The sequence below is a fragment of the Phoca vitulina genome, unplaced genomic scaffold, assembly GCF_004348235.1.
Source record: "Phoca vitulina isolate PV1807 unplaced genomic scaffold, GSC_HSeal_1.0 scaffold1297, whole genome shotgun sequence".
NCBI lineage: Eukaryota > Metazoa > Chordata > Mammalia > Carnivora > Phocidae > Phoca > Phoca vitulina.
The window spans coordinates 1-6,165 of NW_022590984.1; the positions used below are offsets into that span (position 1 = coordinate 1).

The 6,165-nt window shown below is 50.3% G+C and overlaps 1 pseudogene; it reads left to right on the plus strand.

Moving 5' to 3' along the window:
- Positions 1–2,636: 2,636 nt before the first annotated feature.
- Positions 2,637–5,765, plus strand: LOC116629532 (annotated as a pseudogene).
- The last annotated feature ends 400 nt before the right edge of the window (positions 5,766–6,165 follow it).

Here is a 6,165-nt window from a genome sequence, read left to right on the forward strand (position 1 = left end):
GGGTGGGTTGGAAAGAACCAGCAATGGGAGGGAGGGGTCCCCTGTAGCTGAGTCCCTGCCACAACATCCCTCTCAGCTCTTCGCTGGGCAGAGATATTATTTGGATGCCCCAGAATCAGAGGCTGAAACAAGGACACAAGAGCAAGAGGTGGAAGTGGAAGGTGACCCCAGGACTTAGCAGTAGGGGGAGGGCCACTGAGATAAGGACAGAGCCAAAAAGGACGAGTGATCAAGAGCCAAATTTGGGGGAGACAGAGGCAACCTGCACAGAGAAAATGGGTATCTTTGGAAGAAAGAAGCACTGAGGTCTTGATGAGTACAAGTGTCTGTGTCCCCCTCAGCTCCCCAGCCCCCCTTGAGTAGTAGAGCAGAGAAGGCTCACTGGCTCCTGGGATGATGCCAGGCCAGGGGAATTCAGGGTCCTGGAACCAGAAGCTTCCAGCCGAGCTCACTGCATCTCCCTTTGCACTTCTTGGCCCCTGGATGTGCTGCCATGTGCTCAGCCTGGGGCCTGGCTGGATGATGCAAGCACATGCTCTCCAAAGGTGTTGCAGCAGGGGTGAGCCTTGACACACACTGGGCCTATAGATCCCTTTGTAGGAGTTTGCTCTAGAAGAGGGAGTGTGGAGTGAGGGAGAAACAGACACAGAACAAAGCCAGTGAGCTCCCAGGGATGGCTGAGCTGTGACCATTAGGTGAGCATCAGTGCCCTCTCGTGGTGAAGGTCCTCAAGGCTCAGTGGACACAATTCCTGTGTGCAGAGTCTGGGTTCTAGAGAGGGACCCTCACAGCCTCCATCTGGAGCAGCAGATGGGGCTCTGGAAGGACTAAAGAGCACATCTTTCCAAACGAGGCTTCAGCTCTGTGCTTGTGAAAGGCTTCAGCATTTCTCTGCCACTACTTGTGAACTCAGGGGGACCAGGATGCCCTGAAAGGCCTGTGGACACCCAGAGTCTTGGGCCTTTCCCCAGCCAGAATTCTGACCCAGTCAGTCAGGCAGCCCTGGAAAGTTTGCATCTTCACCTCCTCCCAGGGACTTCACCTGCTCCCAGGGGATGCTGATGGTCCTAGTCTCTGGACCACATGTTGAGGAGCACAGTTCAGAGTGAGTCCCTGAAGGTGGGGGTGGGGGATGCAGCTAAATCACCAGGAGAAGTCACTCAAGTGTAAGGCAAGGTCTGGGGCTGAGGATGGTGTGTGGGGGCCACACTGGATCAGGGAAGGGGTCAGAACTCCATGTCTAGTGCAGGGTTTGTAGACCTCCCAGGCATCAGTGACCAGATGAACCTACAGACAGAGAGAAGACTGCTTTGAAGCTGACAGCCTGTCGTCACTGCACAAAGGTCCTCAGAGCTGGCATCCTTCCCAGGAATGGGGCCTCTCAAAACTCATTCTCACAGTTAATCAATGCCCAAGAATTGATTGATTCTTGTTTTTCTATTTTCAGTTATTGTGATAAGTGTTGTATTGTGTATTTCTTTTCTATGTATTTATTTTTATGCCTGATTATTCCTTCTTTGTAAGCAAATTTCCCAGGTATTAAATTGCTTCTTCTATATTGTTTCACTTAAGAATTTTGAATTCACATTGTGTAAATGTCCAATGTAATTGTTCTTAAAAATTGTTTTCAATTCTTATATTTATGATGATTCTATCTACGTTGGCTTCTCCAGACATTAAGCAATTGCTTTATCTTCTGATAAGCCCCAATCTCAATGACTCCCCTTTCCAGAAATGCTCTGTACCTGTTCACCCATCCTGGAAGCCCCTCTATCCTTGAAACAGGTCACTTGGTGTTATTTTCCCCCTTCAAAGTTATCCTATGGCTTTATGCTGCCATATATGTTTCTATGTCATGGAAGTATTCTTATTTTCTTCAGGAATGTGGGGGGGTCATGCTGAGGCTCCCACACAGGGCAGGAACTTTGGGCAGCTGAGGTAGGTCCCTGTGTGTATCACTGGACAGTTCCCCTCCCAACCCTGGGCTCCCACCCCTGTACTCCCCTAACATGGTATCATCCCAAGAGTCAGTGAACCTGGTCTGCTCCACTACTCAAGGGGGCTGCGACCCAAGGGGGACAGAGTCACCTGGACCTGTCAAGTGTTCAAAACCTCTGGTCCTTCTGATGAGTATGCATTTTCCCTAGGGAGGTTGCTTTCCATCTCCCACAAGGCTGGCTCTTGGCAATTCTTCCTTTTCAACTCTGTCCTTATCTCAGTGGCCCTCACCCTACTGTTGTGTCCTGGAGTCACCTTCCACTTCTACCTCTTAGTCTTGTGTCCTTGTTTTAGCCTCTGATACTGGGGCCTCCAAATGATATATCTCACCAGTGAGGTGGTGATGGAGGGGTTGTGGCTGGGACTCAGCTACAGGGGACCCCCTCCCTCACATTGTGGTTCTTACCAACCCACCCTGCCTGGGGCTGGTCCTCTCCCTTGGAGAGCAGGCACATTTTGCAGATTTGGATGGAGAAGGCAGAGTAACAGATTGAAGGAACAGAGTGTAATAACAGAGAGGAGGCCTGGAAGCAAGAGTTATTTTGGAGCCAGTGAATTGGAACAATGCCTAAGGGACACTTGGGTAGGGCCCTGAGCTGGGAAGGGCAAAGGCCATGTGTGCCCAGACCCCTGCAATCATGACACACTGGCAGTGTAGGTGGGCCCTGCCCTGGGCCATGCTCCTGCTTCTCTTAGTTTTCCAGCTCCTAGTTATTCACAGATGGAATTCCCAAGAGGAGAAAGACAGTGACATGGAAAGTCATTTCCCTGCCACTGTGGAGTATGCCTTACACATATTCAACCTGCAGAGCAAGGACACGAAGGCCTACAGACTGGTGCGCATCCTAAATTCCTGGAAAGAGCAGGTAGGTAACCATATTTTTTGACATAATGACCTGCACTTGCTATAGTCAAGGCCAGGGGATCTTGTTCACCGTCTGAAGTCCATAAAATACAGTGAAAATACAACTGTCCAATTAGTGTTAGTTTTATAGAAGAAATAATTTGGAAATTAAACACCCTAGTCAGGGTCCATTCACATGTAAGACATATTTTCAATATTCATCATTTTATGACATTATTTAATGACTAATACCTCAAAATCTGGACTATGAGGTGATAAAGATCCTGAGTAAGAAAAGGCCCAAAGAGGAGATCAGTTGGGGAAATATTCTAAGAAAACAAATACAAAAAGATCATTAGCAAACAGAGAAACAGACATAGAGAGAGGTGGCTTGAGAATCCAGGGAGTGAGGATTCTTCTTCATCCAGAGCAGAGCTTCTCTGGTCTCTTCCCTATGGTCTCCACCTAAGGGAATAGATGTTACTCTACACTCTTCCCAGAGCATTGTCCTTGTAATGGGAGTGTCTACAGAATGCATCCAGGAATGCTATTTTCACATGGGCTACATCAGGAGCAGGTCTAGTCATTTGTGTATAGGTAGGTGTGTGTAAGTGTGTGTGTGTGTGTGTGTGTGTGTGTGTGTGTGTAAAGGTGTGTGTAAAGGTGAGTATGAGTAGTTATGAGTGGGTATATGTCCATGAATGAGTGTGTGTATGAGTGTGTTTGAGTGTACCAATGAGTGTGAGAGTGTATATTGTAAGTATGAGGTTTTGAGTGAGTATGTGTCCGTGAGTGGGTGTGGGTGTAGGTGAGGGTGTGTCAGTGAGCATGTATAGTATTGTGAAAGTGTGAGCACGTGTGTAAGCACACCCATTTTGTGTTAATGTGAATGTGTCTGTGAGTGTGTGTAGGTGTGGGTGTAAGTGAGTGTGAGTGTCAGTGAGCATGTGTATGTGTGTGTGTGAGTGTGTATATGTATGTCCTAGTGTGTATGTGTGAGTGTGCTTGTGTTGGGGGCCCAGGGCATTCCTCTCTCCCTTTGGACCTCTGCCCTGAGAGTCTGAGGAAAGGACAGTGGGAGCTCCATCCTGCATGGAACTCCAGCCTCTGTGAACACTGCCAGGCCAGGTCCTGTCTGGGTCTGCAGCCTGAGCTCTCTCAGGCTGGACCTCTGCTCTGGGCTCCCTAGATATGCACTCACACTGAGTTTGGGGTGGGGGAGTAGTGGAGGATGGAGTAGTGGTATGGATGGAATGAAGTAGAATGGGGTGGAGAAGAGTACAAAAAATTTTAGAAGGCACTTTGTAATAGGACAAGAGGTATCATTGTGTGTGTGTGTGCGCATGTGTGCACATGTGAGTGTTCCAGCAGCACTGCAGGGCATCTTCCTGTTCTCAGGCAGGTGAAAGGTGTCACAATGGGGTTGTAGAAGAGTCTCCCACTCTGGGGCTGGCACTACTCAGCAAAATCTTGCAGAGCAAACACCTTCCTAAGCACTCAGCACCTAACCCCGGGGAGTGCTGTTGTAGCTTCAGAAGCATGCTGGAAGTCAGGATGGGTCTCCCTGGGGCACTTGCGGACATGGGGCTTTAGGGTGTGATGTATGAATGGTGTGTTCCCAGGCCTGCATCTACCCTGGGTCTCACAGCAAACGCGGGCCTCTTTGCTTGAATTCCCCAAGCTTGGCTTTACCCCCAGGAAGCTGTTCCAGGTCCAGCTCCCTACAGGGAGGAGTGTTTGGGACTCTCCCTACACTGCATGGATCTACACTAGCAGCTCTTAATGGAACCAAGAAAGGTGTTCCCACTGTAATGTCTCCATGTACCACAGATAGAAGATGACCTGGCGTTCTCCATGGAGCTGGAGCTTCGCAGAACCAAATGTGGGAAATTTGACGAAGACATTGACAACTATCCCTTTCAAGAAAGCTCAGAGCTGAACGATGTAAGACACACAGCAGATCCCTCGGGTCACAGAGCTGAGGCTGCAGCTTGGGACAGACGGGAAGGTGAAGCCATTCCTAGGGACACAGACGAGTGAGGCTGCAGGCCCTACCTTGCTCGCTGCTGGTGCTGCAGTAGGAGCCCAGCCAGACAGGGACAGGCCATCTTCAGGGTGCACTTGTAGCCCCTGGTCAATCTGGGAACTAACTCTGCCCACTCACCTCATTCCAGCTGCCTGGCTCCCAGGCCACACCAGTGTCAGATTGCTCCTGGCCATGAGGGTCTAGGTCTCCTGAGGCTGAGACAGGATGCCCCTTCTCTGAGCTTTATCCACCTCTCTTCCTGCCTTCAGGAGAAGGAGCATGTTGGGATGGACAACATCACCTTTGCCCCTGTGGCTCTTTTGAGGTTTTGCTGGCTCTGTTGAGAGCCTGAGGTTATGAGGGTTGAGGAGCAGCCCATTGCCCTCCCTCTCATGCCCTGACCTGGGTCCCACTGATTTATAAGCTGTTGCTCCAGGGGAAAAGGTCAAGGTGAACCCCAACTCTGGGCCACCCCACCTAGGGTGAGGGGTTCCTCTGAGTGAGATAGCACCCCCTGGGAAAGAGCACCCCAATGCTGTACTAGGGCATAGGTCACACTGGGTCAGCCTAAGTGTTGCCCTGGAAACCACAGGGCTAACGATGAGGAATTGGCACAGAAGCCCCTGAGGTCAGGACAAGGTCCCAGGTCCAGAACAAGCAGGATTCAGGTGGGGCTGCACCTGACGGCCACAGCCTGCCTCCCCAGGTGCTTACCCCAGGATGGGTGTTTGGGATGTGTGCTGTGTTCAGAGTTGGATTGTTTCCCACTACTCTCCACCCACCCTCCATCCCTGTGCTTGTCCCCTCAGACTTTCAACTGCTTCTATACCATTGGTACTGTGCTGGGAAACAACCTTCTATCTCCTGCACAAGACCTGCTTAGAGGGCTTCCACTGAATGATACCATACCCTGCCTGGCTCTGACTGTTCTCCTGGATCCAATGTTTCTCTGTAGGTGTCTCTTCAGTGGCTGTGCAACACCAGGCTCTGTTTGTTCTCTGTCTGGGTCTCTGTTCTCTGTCTGGGTCTCACTCCAAGGCATTATGGAAATTCTTCATTGTCCATTTTCATCCTGTAGAATAGATCATTAAACATTAGCATTTCAAGAAGCTTTGTGTGGCATTGGTTCCAGACAGAGGGGCTGGGTAAGTGAAGGACTCATCTTAACAGGGAAGTCAGGTGGGCCCAGGATGGGTTCTCTTCCCTCTCAGACCTCCGGGGTCATCTTCCAGGTGGCCCAACCTGGAAGCCCAGGTGCTTCTGTTTCTGGGCTCACAGAGGTACAATGACCATGACC